At 41.0% G+C, this 22629-nt stretch overlaps 1 protein-coding gene across 3 annotated transcripts in view; it reads left to right on the top strand.

Moving 5' to 3' along the window:
• The first annotated feature begins 2297 nt into the window (after positions 1-2297).
• The window catches only part of XB5786944.L (provisional ortholog of ligand of numb-protein X 2 L homeolog), a 40095-nt gene continuing 19763 nt past the window's right edge, over positions 2298-22629 (top strand). Inside the window, exon 1 of one of the 3 annotated variants that reach the window (XM_018229803.2) lies at positions 2298-2428. The gene's annotated coding sequence lies outside the window, so the exon portion shown is untranslated. Of the gene's footprint in view, positions 2429-14710; positions 15138-22629 lie in introns of those variants that run through there. The other 2 variants (XM_018229804.2, XM_041572717.1) reach the window with 2 other exon arrangements.

The raw sequence follows: 22629 nt of genomic DNA, 5'->3' as shown, positions 1-22629 counted from the left end.
ATTCAAATCCATGAAATCATGTGACTTTTCATCATAAAACAAGACTGCGGAGATGGTTATGCATCTTGCTACATCCCCTTCCGCCTTGTAACCACCTTTGGATCCCTCGTTAACCTTAACGGTCGTAAATGAATGGCCCTGAGACAGGAGTGTGGGTGAAAGTTGGCCACAGCTTTATTTCAATTGGTATCATATATCACCAGATCCTTGCCAAATCCCAAAAACACTTGCATAGTAATGACAAATGTAACAACTTGTTTATCTTTCCCCCAATGCCGACCACTGCATGTGCAGTGGGCATGTGCCATCGCCTTGATATATAAATGAATAACAGGCAAAGGATCAATTAACCGCCATGCTGTGACAAACAAAACTTTTAAATAGTTCTTGTAGTGCCTTAACCATACTCCGGAGACTTTTTTTTTAATAGCTGTTATAACTGCATAAAACTCTCTAACTGAGTGGGTGGGAGGGGGTTGCTCCTGTTGCTGTGCGGCTGGTGTGAAAAATGAGCAGGGAAGGAGGGGGCACGGCTATGTGCAGTAGCGCACGTGTGCGCACACACGCCAGGGTGCATCTGCTATCCTCTGCCCCATTTTGCCGCCACGGGTGACATCACCCATGGCGACAAAATGGGGCAGAGGATCGCAGATGCACATTGCCAGACCGGGTCCCCCTATTCCACAGTCCGTAAGTGCTTTCGCTAGGCGCTTTAGTAAGTCAAATTTTAACCGCACATGCAGTGCGGTTCCAGCCCCTTATTTGCATATGGATTTTGCAAGGATTTTGGGGGTCGAATACAAAAAAGTGGATTCAGCGCCTTCCTAAAAAAGTCGTTTGCTATACCCTTCACCCATTTTCCTATCAGGACTATGATTACTGCTTGATTGTTATTAATTACTTCATTATGGCCATTAAGTATCAGTTTTACAAAACATACCAGGTAAATACTGGCCACCAGGGCTGCCATCATTGGGCACTGGGGGACGACGACCCAGTGGCTTCTATATGTTAAGGTGTGTTTCCTAGATTTTCCTAGATTAGCCAGGCCCCCTTGAACTGCCGAAGCAGGAGCTGAGTTGCGCTGAAGAAGGGGGCGAGTTGTACCGAAGTAGGATCTGAGCCATGCCAAACACCAATTTGGGCACTATTTATGTTAACTTGGGGGGGGGGCCTGGCTGCTGTGTTTTTTTTTAAACTTAGGGGGCCTGGCTGCTGATGTGTTTAACTTGGGGGGGGGGTCTGGCCACAAATGTTTTTTTAACTTGGGGGGGCTGGCCACCAAGGTTTTTTTTTCCACTTGTACCAGTTCCTGGGACCCAATGACCCGTATAGGGGAAGCAGGGAATTGACGGGGCCTAGGAGTAGTGCCAGTCCCTGCCCCCTTTCTTTGTTGCAGGGCTCTGATTGGCTGGAGGGCTCCCGGGCTTGCGGAAGGGCCAGTGCAGCAGTTATACTCACCATTCGGTGCCGGGACGTGGAGGCAGCAGGACGCAGCATTCCGCCCCGCCTCCCTGTATATGAGTGGGTTTTGTTGCAGTTGGCGGAGGGTACCTTTACAAGGACCTACAGTGGAAGTTAAAAGGGGGTATTTGATAGTGAGTGGAAGTAGCCTGGTAGGCCTGGGTCCTCATGGGAAGGTAGGCAGCCCGGGTTTAGGGCTTGGGAGAAAGGTAGGCAGCCCGGGTTTATGGCTTGGGAGAAATGGAACAGGAACCTATGTTGGCAGTTGGGGTACAGCCACCCCACCCCCATTCCCTCGGGTGGGGGAATAATATTATAACGGTTGTTAAAGGTTTGTTATACAAACGGTTTGTAAAAGGTTAAAATGTTATACATGTTAATTATTCTTATTACTGTGTTAAAATAAACAACTGCGGCCATCTCTTTCCAAACCAGTGGTGTGTGTATGTATTATTGGGGGGTAGGAGGTATGAAGTGGGGGGCAGAAGGGAGAGGTGCAGAATCAACACTGCACCCGTCATGGCCACCAATTTGTTTTTTAACTTGTAGGGGGGCCACGCCACCAATGTTTTTCTTTTACTTGTAGGAGGCCCAAAACTTTGAAGGTGAGCTGACCCAAAGAACAGAGATGATCTTTTTCCTCATAACTAAACATACTCTACTACAAGAGGAAACCATGCATAAACATATACTCTGAGATTTTAACCTGCCGTGTGTCGGGCTATAACCTCCTGGTAACAAACAGTAATTCAACCCAAGTGCTAACTCTCTTTCAGCCAACCATTCCCCTCAGCCATTTTCTTATAATGTCGTGCTTAATTCACCTGTCTCTGGTCACATGCTCAGGTTACCTGTCCTTCCCCAGTATCCCCGCACCCCCACCACCGGCTCCTCCCCCTCTGACTCACTTCCCTCCCCACCCAGGTGAGTCTTGTGGAAGTGGCGCGGGTTGACGGCCAGCCAGGTGAGTCTTTTTATTTGCAGGGGGGAAATGAGGGGATACTGAACGTTGTGAGAATCAGAGACCACCCTTCTTGTCTGTCTCGGCACTCCTGCAAATATCTGAGGCTGCTATTGCTCTAAACAAACACAGGAAGCTGCTGAAATGACACTCGTGAAACCAGTTTCAGTGCTGAAGCTCTCCGTCCTCAGTCCTCCGTGCTCAGACTTCAGTTTATAAGCCAGGCTGATGGCTGAGGAGGAAGGGCTGAGGACGGAGAGCTTCAGCACTGAGGAGGGAGGGAGAAATGAGCCACGAGGGGGGAGATTGCAACAGGATATGTGGGCAACATGGAGGTGTGACTGCAGCCTCTTCGGAGTACAATTAGGCTATGGTCACACAGGCTGTGTTCAGCGGCTGTTTTTAGTAGTAATTTTGTAGGCTGAGAGAAGCAGACCTGCTCAGTGCCCCTGCTCCATTGAATTGAATCCGATCAACCTGTGAGCAGTCACACACAGGCTGAGATCAGCCCAAATACACAGGCTGAAAACAGTCCGTGTGTCAATAGCCTAACAGGCGAGTCTGCATTCTTCTGCCTTAGGAGAGTTTACGCAGGAGTGTGTGTTCTGAGGATGTCCTAAAATGCGTTCCGTAATACTAGACTATCTCCAATTACTCCCCCCCCGTCACAAATATTGGATTGACCGATTCACATTATTTTTTTTTCAGTTCAAGCCCTCTCCTATTCATATTCCAGTCTCTTGTTCAAATTACTGCATGGTTGCTAGGGTAATTCGGACTCCAGCAACTGGATTGCTGGAATTTCAAACTGGAGAGCTGCTGAAAAAAAAGCTAAATAACTCATAAACCACAAATAATAAAACATGAAATCCAATTGCAAATTGTCTCAGAATATTTACTATCTATATCATACCAAAATTTAAAGGGCACCTATTGGGCAAAAATATTATCCCCAACCAAAGGTATAGGCTAATAGAGCCCGCACTCCTGGTGGGGGCTAACGGTAGCTTTTTTTTATCATGCCCCCTGCCAGTGCTAGAAGGGAGCTCCCGGTGTGAGTGGCCACGTTGTACATTGCACATGCCTGTAATGCGCTTCTGACATCATGTACATAATGAGCAAGTCGCAGCATTTGCTGATTTTATGCATACGTGTGCCCCAACAGCTCCCGGTGTGGCCTAGTGCTGGCGGGGGCAATTTTAAGAAAAAAACTGCTGTTACCCCCTGTTACTCCCAGAAGGGAGGGCTCTATTAGCCCGTGCCTTTGGTTAGGAATAATATTTTTGCCCAATAGGTGCCCTTTAATTAAAGTTGAACAGCCACTTTAAGTTTATGTTATTATGTAGAGGTGCTGAGACAGTGCCAAAATGTAGTTGTATTAATGTTATCCCATTTAGAGCTGTTTGTATGAAGTATGTCAAGGGAGTGGGGCATGTACATACATGGGGCAGTGTATTTGGTACTTACTGTCTATTAGTAGCCAAAACGTATGATTGAGGATAAATCTAATGTCCCACTGCAGATTCTTTGTCAACCACCTCATTAGTTCCCCTTTCACCCAAATACTGATAAAATGAAGTTTTGCATAATAAGATAAATAATTTTAAACAAATTTCCAATAGTACATTAATTCCATTTTGTCAATAGTTATATGTCGGTATTGCTAGTAGATGCAAGTACAGGTGGCAGCTAACCCTGTCGACCTTGTCATTTCACGGGTTTCAACAGAATTCTTAAGGTCAAGTGAGCACCTATTCAAATAGCTTGTAAACTATTTTTGGCACACAAGGCTCTGGGAAAAGGAAATGAAAGGCTTCAAGCCGTTCTGTACTCAATGCGAGAATCAAAGCAGCCTTCTGTCTTTCAAGCTCTTGGACAATTTGACCTTATTGTACATGCTGTGTGACTCTGAGAACCAGCAAACGCAGGCAGAGGGAACATTTGCAAAAAGGCTGTGAATCTATTAGAAATAAAATGGGATTTATCTGAAAATCTATTGTAATGTTGCGTGAACTGTGCAGTACTGTCATTTTTTTTTCTACAAGGAGATGAGAAAATCCTGGCAGTCCAGTGTTTTTAGCAGTGGCTCATGGAGGTTATTGTGGTGTTTGGAGCAAAAAAAGATCTGGTGGATCAGATTGGGCAAATTTGAGGATGAGGAGGCAGGCAGGTCAGTGATCCTATTGTGCAGTCCAGCACACAACTGTTAAGCTTGCCATACATTTAAATATTTGGCAAGGTTATTAAAGGAGTGAATCTTTGCATGATTTGGCCATCCATGTGCAGGGGTCATATTGAGCAAATCCAATTTTAGCAAGGGGCACAGTGATGGTATATTATTCAGTGATTCTACTTTGACTCATGTGGAGATGCAGTTGTCCAACAGAATTTTAACAACTGTCAGATAGAATCAGCCAGATGGAAGGCAGTTGCAAGCCCTTGTACACAGGCCATTAAGCTTTCTGAGTCTGAAGGGACTGAGTTGCCAACTTTTATCAGCTGTGTATGGCAGCTTAAAGGGATACTGTCATGATTTTTATGGTGTTTTTATTTTTAAATTACACTGTTTACTCTGCAAATAATTCACTCTACCATATAAAATTTCATTCCTGAACCAACAAGTGTATTATTTTTTTAGATGTAAAATTGGCATGTAGGTAGACATCTCTGTTAGTTTTGCCTGGTCATTTGCTTTCAGAAACAACCAGCACTTCATGATCAAACTGCTGTCAGATAGGCTATTGTTTTCTACTACTCAATGTAAAGGTGGCCATACACGGGCCGATAAAAGCTGCCGACAGACTGAGTCGGCAGCTTTTTGGCCAGTGTATGGGGGCCCCCGACGGGCTTCCCCGATCGAGATCTGGCCGAAAGTCGGCCAGATCTCGATTGGATGGGATTAAAAATCCCGTCGGATCGTGGCCGCATCTGTTCGTTGATGCGGTCCCGCGATCCGACCGCCCGTTTGCGAACGCTAGGATCCGATCGTTGGGCCCTAGGGCCCACTATCGGATCAGCCCGATATTGCCCACCGCAAGGTGGGCATATCGGAGGGAGATCCACTCATTTGGCGACATCGCCAAACGAGCGGATCTATCCATGTATGGCCACCTTAACTTGGATTTTACTATTGAGTGCTGTTCTCATATCTACCACGGAGCTGTTATCTTGTATTAGAGACCTACTTTTGTATCTTGTTACACCTACTTTTCTGTTGATAGGTTGCTGGGGGGGGGGGAGGCAGGTGAGTGACATAACCTGGATTTTACTATTGAGTGCTGTTCTTAGATCTACCAGACAGCTGCTATCTTGTGTTAGGGAGCTCCTATCTGTTACCTTTCCCATTGTACTGTTGTTAGGCTGCTGGGGGGAAAAGGAGAGGCGATATCACTCCAACTTGCAGTACAGCCATCGCCGGATTCGGTGGGCGGGCGCCCCTAGGCCGTGCGCTCCGCGCGGTCCTAGTGCCCGCCCGCACTATCACAAAAGCGACAGCGTGCGAGTGCCGGAGCACTGGGGAGCACAGGCTCCCCACAGAGCGGCTGGGAGGCATGCCGCCCCCAAAAATGTGCCGTCCTAGGCCCGGGCCTATGTGGCCTTGCCACAAATCCGGGCCTGAGTACAGCAGTAAAGAGTCACTGAAGTTTGTTAGAGTGCAAGTCACATGACTAATGGCACCTGGGAAACTGACAACATGTCTAGTCCCATGTCAGATTTCAAAACAAAATTTGCTCTTTTAAAAAAACATATTTCAGTGCAGAAGTTGCTGGAGCAGCACTATTAACTGATGCATTTTGGAAAAAAAATTATTTTCCTGTGACAGAATCCCTTTAAGGGGGTGTTTCACACTTGAGTTAACTTTAAGTATGTTGTAGAATGGCTAATTCTAAGCAACTTTTCAGTTGACCTTCATTTGTTTTCTCTTGGTTTTTTTTATAGTTTTTGAATAATTTGCCTTCTTCTGACTTTTCAAATAGGGTCACTGACCCTCATCTAAAAACAAATGCTCTGTAAGGCTACACATTTATAGTTATTGCTACTTTTTATTACTCGTCTTTCTATTCAGGCCCTCTCCTATTCTAATAAGTATACTATAGAACGTATCAGTTATCAGCTGTGTATCCTTTGCCTTTTCTCCTTTTTGCAGCTTTCGATGACTGCCCCCATGGCTACACAGCAGCTTGTTTATATAAACTATAGTAGTGTTTCTGAAGTAAACACGCCAGTTTTACCAGTGCAGCATAAAACTATATTATATTTTCATTACTTTAGGACACATACTTTACTTTGCTTGAAATAGTCAAAACTGATGATTAAAATGGGATAAGCAAGTACATGTATAAACTTTTGAACTACTGAAGATTTGTAATTAACATTGAAAAGGGATCATGAACCATCACACTTAACTTTTTCTGCAATTTATTCTGCTTTTTCAATAAAGTAATATCTTTCATTGTGGTGGCACTCCTGTTAGATCCATAACTCCCTGCCAATTAGGAAACGTGCTGCGGTGCTGGAGAATCATGCCTCTTCCTCTCTGTGTGCCACATAATGAGAGGACGAGAGCCGCATATCTTGAATTGTCACTTTGATGACCAGCACATTGTCACGAATAACAACACGTAAATTATATGACATGAACACTGTGAAGCATTTAAACCAAAACCAATAATTATATGGTGAGTCGCCAATAAAAGGTATCCGTAAATCATAATGTAAACCCTTTCCTTGCCAACACCTGCCAGTTTTATACACTTTGCTGTGACCATATTGAGGAAATTAAAATAGAAAGTGTATGTATAGGCAGTTGGCAATAATAGTAAATAAGAAATAATACAGGTGTGGGACCTGTTATCCAGAATGCTCAGGACCTAGGGTTTTCCGGATAAGGGATCATGCCGTTATTTGGATCTCCATACCTTAAGTCTACTAGAAAATCATTTAAACATTAAAGGAGCAGTAACATCATAAAATGATAGTGTTTTCAAGTAATACAAATATAATGCAGTGTTGCCCTGCACTGGTAAAACTGGTGTGTTTGCTTTAGAAACACTACTATTGTTTATATAAACAAGCTGCTGTGTAGCAATGGGGGCAGCCATTCAAAGGAGAAAAGGCTCAGGTTACACAGCAGATAAGCTCTGTAGAACATAATGGTGTTATCTGTTATCCACTATTTAACCTGTGCCATATAGCTTTTTTTTTTTTTTTTTCAATTTCCGCCATTGCTACACAGCAGCTTGTTTATATGAACTATAGTAGTGTTTCTGAATCAAACCAAAGCAGAGCAACACTACATGATATTTTCATTACTTTAAAACACTTTCATTTTTTGGTGTTACAGTTCCTTTAAATTAACCCACAAGGCTAGTTTTGCTTCCAATAAGGATTAATTATATCTTAGTTTGGATCAAGTACAAGGTACTGTTTTAGTATTACAGAGCAAAAGGAAATTATTTTAAAAAATTTGGATAAATGGAGCCTACGGGAGATAGCCATCCCGTAATTCTGAGCTTTCTGGATAATGGGTTTCCGGATAATGGATCCCATTTTCTGTGATTAATGTTTTAGGACATTATACATGAGGGTTTTTACATGTGTTCCTGTGCACTGGCTTTTTTGCCCTCCATCACCTAAAGGAAACCACCTATTTGCCCTAAAGTACAATTACACGTGATCTAGCTGCCGTATTTCTAAAATCTTTATTGGGAAGTTGCCCCCATACAATACAGCAAGCAGTTGTAATCATTAAAAAAATATTATCACAAGACCTGAAACTGAATTATAATCTAGTCTAGGCTTGTCATGTGACAGTTGTTATTGCTGAAGTACTTGGGTGTGAAACTCCGCAGATTGCAACTTTCTGGGCTTTACTGCTTATTTCATTGAAACAAAACAGGTAACTGCCAAATGAGTCGGTGACATTTTCATAAAAAATTAACATAATTTCCGTTAAATATAAAGCTGGAAAAATAAAAGTGCATTGTTCATTTAAAGCTGGTGGGGATTTTTTTTTTTTTTTTTTTTTGGAGATTTTCCCAAACACTTAACCACCAGTTATGTGGTAATGACATTCTTAAAATGTGAAGTCGGATGGTTTCTTGTGTATTCCTCTGCCTGGGCTAGTAGGCGGGTGATAATTATCATAAAATACACTGAGTTGTTTGTGCAGAAAAAAAATCCAACAAAATGTAGTAGATGCTTAGTACAGGTAATTATTTTTCATAAACAGTTTTTTCCTACTGTAAAGAACCCCTTCTTGCTGTATGTCAGTACTACATAGCAAATTGCTGGATCATGCTCTAATCATTAGAGCAGGAGACTCTGACTCACAGCATGGTTGCAGATGGAAATAAAGTTAGGTTGAGAAAATCAGAAAAAGATCATTAGATATGAATAACTATTTGTGAAAAAGATTTATTCATCATCCTCTGTAGTTCAGTGATTTATTTTTTGATAATTTTTTTGAAAATATTAATTCTTAGCAATTTTCCACTATACATTGATTACTAAAAGAGCAGTGGGTTTTAAATATAGATGTAAATGCAATTGCATTTGAAATCAGTTTATTCCTTTGTTCCCTAGGTCTTGACTCTTAAAGGGGCTGTTCACCTTTGCGTCAACTTTCAGGGGCACATTTACTAAGCTCGAGTGGATTAGAAGTAAAAAAAAACTTGGAATTTCGAAGTTTTTTTGGGGTACTTTGACCATCGAATAGGCTACTACTTCGATTCGAACGTTCCGAACTAAAAATCGTTCGACTATTCGACCGTCGAAGTACTGTCTCTTTACCTACTTCGGCACTTTAAACCTACCGAGCTACAATGTTAGCCTATGGGAACCTTCCCCATAAGCTTTCTAAGCTTTTTTTGATCGAAGGAAAATCCTTCGATCAATGGATTAAAATCCTTTGAATCATTTGATTCGAAGGATTTAATCGTTCCTTTTTCCTTCGATCGTTTGATCGAAGTATTTGCTGTAAATCGAAAATCACAGTTGAAGGATTTTACTTTGAGGGTCGAATATCGAGGGTTAATTAACCCTCGATATTCGACCCTTAGTAAATGTGCCCCTTAGTATGATGTAGAGACTGATATTCTGAGACAATTTGCAATTTGGTTTTAATATTATATTATTTGTGGTTTTTGAGTTATTCAGCTTTTTATTCTGCATATAGGTTTGTATTTTCAGTCATCTGGTTTGCAAAGGTCAAATTACTGTTGCAATCATGCATTGATTTGAGACTGGAATATGAATATTGAGAGGGCCTGAATAGAAAGATGAGCCATATCAATAAATGTGTAACTTTACAGAACATTTGTTTTTGAATGGGGTCAGTGACACCCCCCCATCCATATGATTCTTGGAAAAGCCAGTAGTAGAAGGCTAATAAAATTAAAACTATAATATAATAAACGATGAAGACCAATTGAAATTGAAATCTATAACATATTAAACCCCATATGTAATAAAAGGCACTTTTTGCCCAGGAGTAATAATCCATAGCAACCAATTTGCTTTAAACAGGTGATCAGTAAATGCTACCTTCTGATTGGTTGCTATAGGTTACTGGGGCACCCGGGCAAGCGCAGTGCCTTTTATTACGTAACTCAAGTTGACTTCAAGGTCAGTGTAAGGGGAGTCTAGGGGGCAGATTTACTAAGTTCGTGTAAATTTTCGAAGTACAAAAAGTTTGTATACTTCGGCCATCGAATAGGATACTACGACTTTGAATTTACTTTGATTCGAAGTAAAAATCGTTCGAATATTCAACCATTCGATAGTACTGTCTCTTTAAAAAAAACTTTGACTCCAACTTAAACCTGCCGAAATGCTATGTTAGCCTAAGGGGACCTGCCAGAGCATATTTCTAAGTTTTTGGGTATCGAAGGAAAAATCGCTCGAATCGTACCTTTCGAAGTACGATCGGAGTACGATCGTACGATGAATAAAATCCTCCGAATTCGAATGTCGGAGGATTCTATTGGATGGTCGAATTTCGGAGTATTTTCCACTTCGAAATTCGACCCTTAATAAATCTGCCCCCAGGTCTTTTAATCTGCTGACTTGCAACAACATTGTTTCGGGAATCAGAGCCAGGGGTGCAGAGAATGCAAACAGCCAGGTAACAGCTTTCAGTTTCACTTACATTTACAAATAACTTTACCAGTCGGTAAATAACTTTATTCTCCTTGTTTTGTTTAAACTACGGAGAGACGTTAATGTACATCGCAAAGTTACTTACAATTATATTTCTTTTCTCTATGCAAAAAAAAATAGTTTTGGCGCAAAGGATCCCTTTAACTGTATAACACATATTCATATTTGAGAAACATTATCCATATGAGCAATGTAACCTTCAGCTAGTGGTTTTATTAAGGTTGTTTTTAACTATCACATTTGTATAAATAGTTGCAAATGTGAAAACATGATATTCTATACAAGTGTAACTTAACCCTTTAGGGTTTATAAAGTTTGGGGGGGGATATTATGTTAGTAGATTGAGTATGTTATCTTGTCTAGTAATCAATTTTTCTTCCGTGCTTTGCGTTTAGAGGCCTAGCACAGTGTTGTGCCGTTGATACATTATACATCCAGGGTAATGTGTGATGAATAGCTAGCTTTGTGCTTTACATACGTGGATTCCATCCTCCCACACTGCTCACGCTACTCCTCAGACTCCTTGACTTTTGCTTTCTGTGTGCAAGAATTTCCTGAGCTTGGAATTCCGAGCAGAACTGACAGTGTCAGCGTTTACGATACAAGGAAGCCTTTATTCTTTTGCATGGGGTTTCAAAGTACCAGTGATTCTCGAATAACAGTCCTCTAATCTGCTTTAAATGTATATAACTATATACGATTACAGTACTTTTTGACTTTGTCTCCATAGCAAATGTCTGAGGCTAAAAGTTAATCATGATTACATAAATGTGTATGAACGGATCATCTTCAAACACAGACACACACATATCAATGCTTATAAATGTTAGTCTGTCATTCATTGTTTAAGCCAAGGTTTCTTGGCTGTTCTTTAGGGTACCTGTGGTAACTTTGAGCGTCTGCCTAGTGACACAAAGATTTAGTTTAGAAATCATTCCGAGCTTAATTACTAAACCAAGATTTAATTTAGAAACCATTCTGAATTTAACTACTAACTTCTATTGTAAAATTTAATTTCACTGCATTGAGGATGATCATGGAGACCCACCATATAAGAGCATAGTGCTTATTTTGGCTCCTGAACCTATAGGTCAAAGCAACAGTAACACCTAAAAATAAAAGTGTCTAAGTGTCTGGCCACACGAGCAGATTCGGAGAGATTAGTCGCCCCATCGACAAATCTCCTCTTCTTCAGGGTGACAATCTCCCCGAACTGCCTTCCCACTGCCCTCCGACGGCGAAAATGAAAATCGCATGGGGGAAGGCAGTTTGGGGAGATTTTCGGCCCGAAGAAGAGGAGATTTGTCGCTGCTCTTGTAGCCTGACCCTTAAAGTAATTAAAATATAATGTACTGTTGCCCTGTGTTGGTAAAAGTTATGTATTTGCTTTAGAAAGACAACTATTGTTCATTTATATAGGCTGCTGTGTAGCCACGGGGTCAGCCATTCAAGCTAAAAAAGGAGAAAAGGCACAGGCTACTTAGTAGATAACAGATATTTTCTGTAATAGCATACAATGGGATCCTGCAGAGTGCATCCATTTTCTGCTATGTAACCTGTGATTTGAATAGCTGCCTCCATGGCTACACAGCAGCTTGTATATAGTAGTGTAGTATAATAGTGTTTCTTAAGCAAACACGCCAGTTGTACCAGTGCAGGACAACAGCATATTATTTTTTAAATACTTTAAAACACCAATTTTTTGGTGTTACTGTTCCTTTAAGGAACTCTGCTCTTTGTGTGTAGTTTAAATACCTCTCAGACACCCCTTGCTATACCTAGGGTAGTTGCCTTTATACATTATTGTCCCTCGCCTCATTTTGGCTCATAAACAAAATATATATACTGTTCTATAAAGCAACTGCAGTTGTCTCCAACCTTTTTTTACCTGTGAACCACATTTTAATGTAAACGGAGATGGTGAGCAACACAAGTATAGAACATGTTCCTAGGGGTACCAAATATGACTGTGACTGGCTGTTTGGTAGACCTTATGAGAATTGGCAGCCCACAGGAGGGTCTTTTTATCAGTACACGTGTTTTTTATGCAACAAAAACTTACCTCCAAGCCAGGAATTCAAAAACAGTACCTGCTTTGAGGCCACTGGAGCAACATCCATGGGGTTGATGAGAAACATGTCGCTCCCGATCCAGTGTTGGGGACAGGACAGCCATCAGGGGGGAGAGTTGTAGGGGGCCCGAGGGTAAGGGGGGCCCGGCCACACCACACTTACTTGATTAGCCGGGCCCCCCATCTTTCTGAGAGTTGATGACTTTGGGAAGGCATGGACGTTTAAGCGGCCCTGGCCAACAATTTTCTTATAACGTGGGGGGGGGCCCTGGCCACCAATTTTTTTTTCTCATGTGGGGTCCTACCCACCAATATTTTTTAATGGGGGTGGGGCCTGGCCACCAATATCTTTTTATTAACATGTGGGAACCCTAGCCACCAATATTTCTTTTGTTTTTTTATTGTGTGGTGGGGGCGGACCTGTAGGTGAGGCTTGCAGTGGGTGCAGCCCAGGGGGCCCAGGAAATTTTGTCGTATGGGGCCCTGTGATTTCTGATGGCGGTCCTGGTTGGGGATCAATTCTTTTGGGTCAACTCAAAATTGCACCCCATTCAAAGTGAAAGGGAATTTTTGCCAAGTGTCAGGTTCTATTAAGTGACATGCCGAATGGGATGATTCAATACAGGCTACTCACAATGAGGATAGCCTAAAGGAGCCACTTAAAATGAGCTTTTAGTATGTATAATGCAGACAGCATTTTTCTAAAACAATCTTCAATAAGGTCTTCAAAATTTAAACTGTTTTTGTGGTCTGACTTGGAACTCAAAATCTGGTAGCTATGGCTTAATTACCCTAGCAACCAAGCAGCAGTATGGAAATCAAAATTGAAGTTGAGAAGGCCTGAATATAATTTTTTTTTTTTTTTAAATGACAGCCAGATAACTTTTATTAAGTTACGGGGCAGAAAAAGGCACAGTGGGAAGGCCATAAAAAATAAAGACCAATTGAAAAGATTCTTACAGTAATTAGACCCCCCCCCACACACACACAATGTTTATAATCACTTTACTGTGCATATGCACCCAGCATGAAGAAAAAAAGATTACTCTGTGGTGCTTTCTCAGAAGTACCCCCAGCCAGTGCAGTTTTCTGGTAACTAGGGTTGCCACATGGTTGGTATTTTACCAGCCTGGCTGGTAAAAATGATGGTTGATCCGAATGTTATTAATAGGGAAAAAGATATATAAAATATATAGGAAGGTCAGTATGTAAGGTGGCAACCCTACTGGTAACATTAGCACAGGCCAGGGTATCAGGTAAGAGATTTTGGGGTGCCTAACTCCTCCTTTAATGAAATTCTGAAATGTAGAATCTGCAGCAGTGATCCCCAACCAGTAGCTCGTGAGCAACATGTTTCTCCCCAACCCGTTGGATGTTGCTCTCAGTGGCATCAAAGCAGGAGCTTATTTTTGAATTCCAGACTTGGAGGAAGTTTTGGTTGTATAAAAACCAGGTACACTGCCAAACATAGTCTCAATGTAGGTTGTCAATCCACATAGGGGCTACTAAATGGCGAATCGCAGCACTTATTTGGCACTCAGGAACATTTTTCATGCTAGTTTTGCTCCCCAATTCCTTTTACTTCTTAATGTTGCTCACGGGTTCCAAAGGTTGGGAATCCTTGATCTACAGCATGTGACAGTCAGGTCCAGCTAGCACCATATTTCTGTGGATGGCAGTTTGTTGGTATGCTTTCTGTATGGTTGCTACCTAAATCTAAATTACTCTAGTTAGGAACACACCCCACCAATGATGCAACAAAAAAAAACAAAATGCTTCTGAATTGTACATACATGTATGTGACTCCTGAATTTGGCAGGAATCTCCCTGACTGTTGGAAACTGGCGGTAATCACAGCCTCACCTGCCCCCTCCTGTAGACACAATGAGCAGGTGATGATCACAGTAGGGATACCTATTGTCTGGGTGCAGGTGCTAGACACAAAAGACTCTCCTCAGGCTATATCAGACAGCTCATCCTAATATCAACCCTGACACGTTCAGAGCAGCTTGCCTGTACTACTTGGCTTCTCACTGTGTGCCCTCATTGTATCCATAGAGCTAGGATATTTCTGTAAGCAAGCCAGTAAATACACTTCTGTTCAACAGCTTCCAGCCTAGCTGTTACTATTGTGTTTATTTCTAGTAACAAAACCCTCTGTTTCCAGTCTGCTGTTGATCTTGGAGAGTTATTTTGCAGGAAACTGGAGATTGCTTTCAGACTTCTCTCTCCTGGGCTCCCCCCATTACAACTCCTCCTCACAGGAGGTGCTCATTAATAAGATGAAAATTCCTGGCATGTCACAAGAGAGTGGAGATTTTTGGCAGACAGGAGTTTTCTCAGCTGCTAACTTACCTATTTGCAGCATAAGTCAAAAGGCTCTCAGAGGGGAGAAGTTGCCTTGGGTCACACAACTGAACTGTAGCCTGCTTGCTTTTTCTGGATACAGCACTTTGGGTTGAAGGAACTACAAAACCAAGGGTATGTGCCTCCTCTGCTGCTGGTCATATTTAACCTAACAATGAGTAGACTATTTGTAGAATATTATTTAGCTGCAGTTTCTATTAATTGAGATTTGAATTGTAAGCTCTTGAGCTCCACCTGCTTCTGTTAGTATTTGTTAGTAATGTTTGCTGTATATACACCCAGTATTTGTACCTAAATGAATGTTTTCTGTATATACACCCAGCTGTTTAATATGTTGGCCCTTTATAATTGCTTGCTAATAATAATAGCAACGTCTAAATATGTTGAGTATTGAATAGTGTGCATGGCATAGCTGTACATGGAAGGTGACCTAGACTGCAGTGTCTGAGCTGAGGACATGCCAATTAAGTTATTTGGCGAAACTAGCAAAGTAGCAATTACTATGCAACACTTTTGTATAAATATGTGGAGCTGCTCAGCTATGGAAAATACAGCTTATTTTGAAAGTGGGAATATGTTTTTGTGGAAAGTCTGCAGTTTAGCCTGCAGGAGCAATGTGACTTCTATATAGTATTTAGGCTCACGAATGTATGGTATAGCAACAATGTCACATTTGCAGCCATCTAGCTGTATTGCTTCCATTATCTTTCTGCTGCTCTGATTATAGTCAGTTCTGTGTATTCACTTTTTACTTGCTTTTGACAAATGGTTTTTTGTGTGTTTTCCGCCTCATGGCAACTCAAGTTTTGAAGGAAAACAAAAGCTCAACAAAGTAATCCTTTAGACATACTTTTAATTATGTTTTGGGCTTCTGTACCTACCCAAAGACACCACAGCCCTTGGCTGCTGGGGGGGAAAGGGAGGGTGTTTGCTCTTTTGAAAAATGGATTTCAGTAAAGAATTCTGCTGGAGCAGCACTATTAACTCTCAGTGGCATCAAAGCAGGAGCTTATTTTTGAATTCCAGGTTTGGAGGAAGTTTTGGTTGTATAAAAACCAGGTACACTGCCAAACAGAGTCTCAATGTAGGTTGTCAATCCACATAGGGGCTACTAAATGGCGAATCGCAGCACTTATTTGGCATCACAAGAACATTTGTCATGCTAGTTTTGCTCCCCCACTCCTTTTACTTCTGAATGTTGCTCACGGGTTCCAAAGGTTGAGAATCCATGATCTACAGCATGTGACAGTCAGGTCCAGCTAGCACCATATTTCTGTGGATGGCAGTTTGTTTTTATGCTTTCTGTTTGGTTGCTACCTAAATCTAAATTACTTTTTGACTAGTTAGGAACACACCCCACCAATGAGTGCAGCAAAAAAAAAAACAAACAAAATGCTTCTGAATTGTACATACATGTATGTGACTCCTGAATTTGGCAGGAATTTCCCTGACTGTTGGAAACTGACTTTTGAAAAATGGATTTCAGTACAGAATTCTGCCGGAGCAGCACTATTAACTGATGCGTTTTGAAAAAACACATGTTTCCCATGAAAGCATCCCTTTAAGCTGCCTCCAGTAGCTTTCCATCTTCATTTTTGTTACTGATTCACAGCACATGCTCTGTGTCTCTATAAGTTACTTGAACTTATGGACAATGCACAGTATACAGCAGTGATCCACAACCAGTGACTCACGAGCAACATGTTGCTCACCAACCCCTTGGATGTTGCTCTGTGTCCTGAAAGCAGGTGCTTATTTTTGAATTCCAGGCTTGGAGACAAGTTTTGGTTGCATAAAAACCAGGTGTACTGTCAAACAGAGGCACCGTAGGCTGCTAATCCACATAGGGGCTACCAAATAGGCGATCACAGCCCTTTGGCACCACCAGGACATTTTTGCATGCCTGTGTTGCTTCCCAACTCTTTTTATTTTTGAATGTGGCTCACGGGTAAAAAATTTTAGGGAGCCCTGGTATACAGTATAGTCACAGAGTGATAATACTTCTGTTTAGTAATAAATTCAGATTCATGATCCATAGCAGCATAGAATCCTGTGTTTTCTGCGTCCAAATGAACTAATAACGAACCCCATAGCATCAGCTTGAATGACAGAAGCAGTAACCATTTTGCTATTGTTTTGATAATTGCTGACAACCCCTATGCTTAGCTTGTCGTCAGCTGCTGAGAGCACACAGAGCATGTGCAGGGCCACTGGCCCACAAAAGGCAGCCTAACAGGATTCAATATGGTGAGTTCCTTTGGAAGCCTGGATCATTACTGTTATTGCGCTGCTGAACCTTTGGGCTGGTACAGTATGTTTCTTGTATAGAATACAACAGTCCTCAGTCCTATCCATATTCTTTTTGGCGTAATATACTTTAAATTGATCTTGGGCTACCCTGTTACACTTTATTATGGGTGATAAGCGATGTTGGATGCAAGAAAAGATAGTTTCTGTTGTAGTTTTTCTGAATTCACTTGTTTCTCCCATGGGTACACAGGGCATCTTGAGGACTAGTACCCCTTGAGTTGCTATGCAGTGGAACATAAGAAACTCTACTGACAAAAACAAGTATAACTGCTTGTGTGTATGTATTGTCTTTACTCGCATAACTGGAACATATATATTTTGTATAAATACCAGCTGTAATAGGTACAGATACACTTTTGTTTTAAACATGCTGACATCATATTTGTAGTATTGTGTTACAATGTGGCATATCTGTACGTTCACTACAAGAAATGCGGCTCTCGCACACCCTAATATAATGAAAGGTAAAGATACCTGGTGCTCAAAGGTAGAGGTTTGGCCGCCCCACAAATACTGCTACATAGAAAAAAGTCCAATGGCACACAGGATTGATGCAAGCAAGATTACCTTGCGTGTTTAATGCGATCTTGCTTGCATCAATCCTGTGTGCCGTTGGACTTTTTTCTATTTATCTGTACATTCATCCACAGAGAATTGTTCCTTTTACCTCTAGAAATGTTTTTTTTTTCTTCTGCATCTCATTTCATGACACGTTGGACTGGATTGCAATCTGTGTTCATTGTAACTATTTCATTTGTTGTACAACAAGTAAATAGTAAATAATATTTGGAATATTCAGTGTTGATCTGTCTGTAACTTTCTTAGCATTGTGTATAAAGTTTGCAAGTAGCGTGTCTTTATATATTGGTCATTTAGGGTGCCAGAATAATGGCCACCTTTAGAAGTGGAGAATTAAGATGTAAGCCAAATGTCCAATAAAAACTATGGCTATGGAATTCCCTGTCAGATGTTGTGATGGCTGGTTCTGTTAATGTCCTTAAAGGGATACTGTCATGGGAAAACATGTTTGTTGCATTAACTAATAGTGCTACAGCAGACTACTGCCCTAAAATCTGTTCAAGCAAACAAGTTTTTTAATATTTAATTTTGAAATCTGACATGGGGTTACACATATTGTCTGTTTCACCAGTGCCCCCAGTCATGTGACTTCTGCTCTGATAAACTTTAGTCCAGTAACCTAACTAGAGTCTTCCGGGCCCGGGTGCAGGATGTGCACCCCGGGCCCCACCCCCCTAGATTTACTTATCGCTGTGGCGCGATCTCCAGGTGGGCCCCCTGCTCCCCGGTAGTTACACCACTGCTTTAGTTACTCTTTACTGCTGCACTGCCAGTTTGAGTGATATCACTTCCCTCCCTCCCCCCCCTCCGGGTTTCATTTGGAGGGGGCTGAATTGATGGCCTTTTTTCAACCCAGCATAACACTGAGCAGTTAGCCCTTTCTCATTCTTTAAATGACACCCTGCTTGTGCTTAACCTGCTGGCTCAGTAGAGCTCAAAGTAGTCCATATCAGATGTATATGAGACTGAGTCTGCAAGCCATAATTTCAACTTTTTTCAAGATTGGGAGGATACTCTTTATTTAATCAATTCGTTTCTAACTTACAACCATGTTGTAAATACAATGTAATATATTAGCAGCTAAAGAGAAGTGTGTCGTGATACTGCCAAACTTATCAATTTTAAGATTTAATCTTGACTTGTTTGCTCTTCAAGCCCCTTCTCCAACCAGCCAGTTGGATAGAGAAATGTATTTTTATGAGGCCAATTTATTAACATCTATCCCACAAATATATAGTCTATGAAATAATTGGTCTGCAAGAACTCCAACTGTTGTTGGGGCTTGATGTTCACAGTGGTCGACGATACTATGGAACTCTGGAGTTCATCAGAACGTTAGAAAGTTCCATTTAGCCACTAAATTCTTTTGAAATAAAATGAAGAAGCCCTAATGTGAGCTATAGTTATATATATATATATATATATATATATATATAGAAATATAAATGCTATTCTGAATCGTTAAGTTACAAAACTCATGGACATTCTTCAAGCCGGGAGAGTTTCTGCACATGATGACGGTGTATATTTGCATTGCTGGATTGTATTTGTGAGCTGTACGTTTACACTGTAGCAAATGAAGTACTAACATTTTCCTGCTGGTGATACATACATCTGAAGAAACTCAGTCTTGTGTTTATAAGTGAAGGAAGGTACTTAACGGCAGCAATATAAAGGAAGCTGTTGATGAGAGCTGATGGCTTGTTCTTTTCTCGGTGACTGTGGGAAGCGAGTGTTAGGATTTCATACAAAGGGACCTATTCAGAGCATAAAGACTGACGTATCATAGCAGTGTCCAGTTACAGCACTCCATCTAAAGCTGCTTTGTAATAGAAAAGAACCGCCTTAGGTAAGCAAATTATAACGTTCTGTAGGCAGTGGCCCCTCTGTCTGAAAATATTGAACCAAATTACATGCTTTATTTCCATAACTGATTTGAATGTACAGGTATGGGATCCGTTATCTGGAATGCTTGGGAAAATATTTTTTTTTTTTTTTTTTTTATTCTGAGCCCAATTTCTGGGCCAAACTGGACTGTTCACAGGGGACAATAATTGGACCATGATGAGGGCCTATGGGGTGTGTCAGGCAAGAACGGTTTGCAGTCAGATATCTGTCTTGCAGCCTGCTGGGAGATGGCCATATAAGGGCCAATAAGCAGCTGACTTTGTTTGAAGGGACAGAGTCATCAGCTTGTGTATGGCCAGCTTAATTTATTTCTCATACAAATGCTATTTGTTCTATTCCTTTATCAGAAACAGAGGAGATTCTGCCTTACAGATTGTGTGTCTTATATTCCTTTACCATATATTTCTATCTCTCTTATATACTCTCTTGCTTTAGGGTAGGGGCACACTGGACGATTTGGGGAGATTTAGTCGTCTGGCGACTAATCGCCTCATCTTTGCGGCGATCAATCTCCCTGAATGCCTTCCCTCTGTCTTGCACTGGCTATAATGTAAAGTCGCCTGCGGCATGGCACACGTGGCACTTCATATTCCGAAGTCGCCCGAAGTTTCCTCGTGAGGCAACTTTGGGAGACTTCAGAATACGAGGCGTTCAGGGACATTGGTCGCCACAAAGACGAGGCGATTAGTAGCGTGCCCCTTAATGTAGTGATTGATGATTATTTGAGGACCAATGTTGTTACAGATATAAAAACATTGTTGTATCACAAGTAGTTCATTTTATATCTAGGACCGCAAATAAAGCTGGCCATAGATGCAAAGATCCGATCGTTCGAATCCTTGAACGATCAGACTTTCCCATCTCCCGACCTGCCACTAACCATTCAGATCAAATAAAGTAGTAGAAAAACAGATGATCCGATGGTCTGCACTTGACAGCAATCGAACGAAAGTTATGTCCGACAAAACTAGTGAAAACACTGAAAGTTGTATGATCGGCAATTTATGATCGGAGATTACCATGTCCGATCGACCAAAACTAACTCCGGATGAAAAATGTCGTGACTCTCCACACACACAGTCCGAAAATCGTATGAATCCTCGATTTGTAGGATCGAATCTTTGAATCTATGGCCAGTTTAAGTTTTAACCCCAAATATCACCCTAATTCATCTTCAGACTGGGCTTCCAGGAGGATATTAGAGAACAAATAGGTTCCTAAAAACTCGCACTACCCAGTCTACACTCTGCTCCATGCTCCTCAAGAGGGCCAGGGCCACCATTTATGCTAATTCGGCATAAACGCCAACATACAAAATTAGGATCTGTACAGATTCCGGTTTCTGATATGGGAGTGTAAGATGCAACCTATAAACAATCTTGAAGAGGATGTGCACCTTCATTAAAATCCTACCATGGTGGCAAACATATTACTAAATAGAATGTAATAACTATAATCTTTCCTTCACGTAATGTTACTAAGCACCCTATATGGGTCAATTGGAATCTTCGACCTCCCACTGCCAAACTCTTTGTTTTCATATTGGAGCCCCTTTCCCAGAGGACATAACCCTAACCCAGGGATCTGGTAACTACATAGTTTATTTAGTAATATTTAGAGGAGCGATTATTGTGAATACATTGTTTGTAAAAATGTTTTTTCGTTTGCAAAGCCCTGCCACATTAGTAGTATTTTGCTACAGTGTATATCAACTTCAATATCTTCATATAGACTGTGTCTAAAGTTATATGATTTTGTACACAATATTACTCCATAAATCAGTAATTGGTTACATGATATCTAAACCCTTTTGTGTTATTAGAAGTTACAGATAACATTTCTTTTGTAATAAATCATTTACAGGAATGTACAGCCAAGAAAATATTTGTAGCCAGCCAAAACAGTTTTTTTGTCCTATGTTTATATCTTAGGGTTCTGTACAGAAACCTTTACTTTCATTTGTTTCTTTGCATCTCTCCGCTTTTCCTGAGAAAATATGTATACCAACAAGTCCTTCCGCATGTTTAAGAATTCTACTGTTACAGTTTTATTGGTAGCATTTAGCCTTTGGCACGAAATGGAACAGAAAGCCACCACAATTTATAACAATTGTATTAAGGTCATCGGTATTTAGAACTATGGCTGACCTTATTGAGGACAATTGTATTATGCTGCCAATTTCTTGCTAATTTAGACAAGTGTACATTTAGCATAGCTTATCAGTGGAATTTATTTTGGAGTCTAGAGCCTTTCGGTTGAAACTGTAATGAGACTTTTGTACATGATAAGCAAAAGCCATGACTCTTCTTTTAAAGAATTATGGGCACAATTCAAAGAACCCATAAGTTGTATAGATAAAGTGTCCCAAATTGTTCATCAAAATAGCAAACCTGAGCCCTGAGCTTCTACCTTTACAACCACTTCTGAAGGTAAGAAGTGTCATTGGTATATGAAATGTATGTAAAGCCGAGAATAACCATTTCCAGCCAACTCTTGCCCTAAATGGTCTTTAGTCTGGATCCTTGAGCTACCTAGAGTGGGCCAGGCTCACAGTTAAGAAATCTGTATCTCATAGTTATAGGTTTATCATCATGGACCTTGTGGAATTAGTCATCTACTGTAGATAAAAATTAGCAATATGCAACTTGTTTCTGTTAATGTGAATGTTATGGTCCTTTTAACATACAGGAAAATAATAAAATTGCATATTAGGCCAGGAGAAGGTGCATGCTTACCTTGGAATTTACTGGAGATATATATTTCCTGGAAAATGCCATTTATTTGATGAAGGCTAATAAATAATTCTAAA

This window comes from Xenopus laevis, chromosome 8L (assembly GCF_017654675.1).
Source record: "Xenopus laevis strain J_2021 chromosome 8L, Xenopus_laevis_v10.1, whole genome shotgun sequence".
In the NCBI taxonomy this organism is placed as follows: Eukaryota; Metazoa; Chordata; class Amphibia; order Anura; family Pipidae; genus Xenopus; species Xenopus laevis.
Note: the sequence above shows the minus strand (reverse complement) of the source record. Positions and strands in the feature narration are given on the sequence as shown.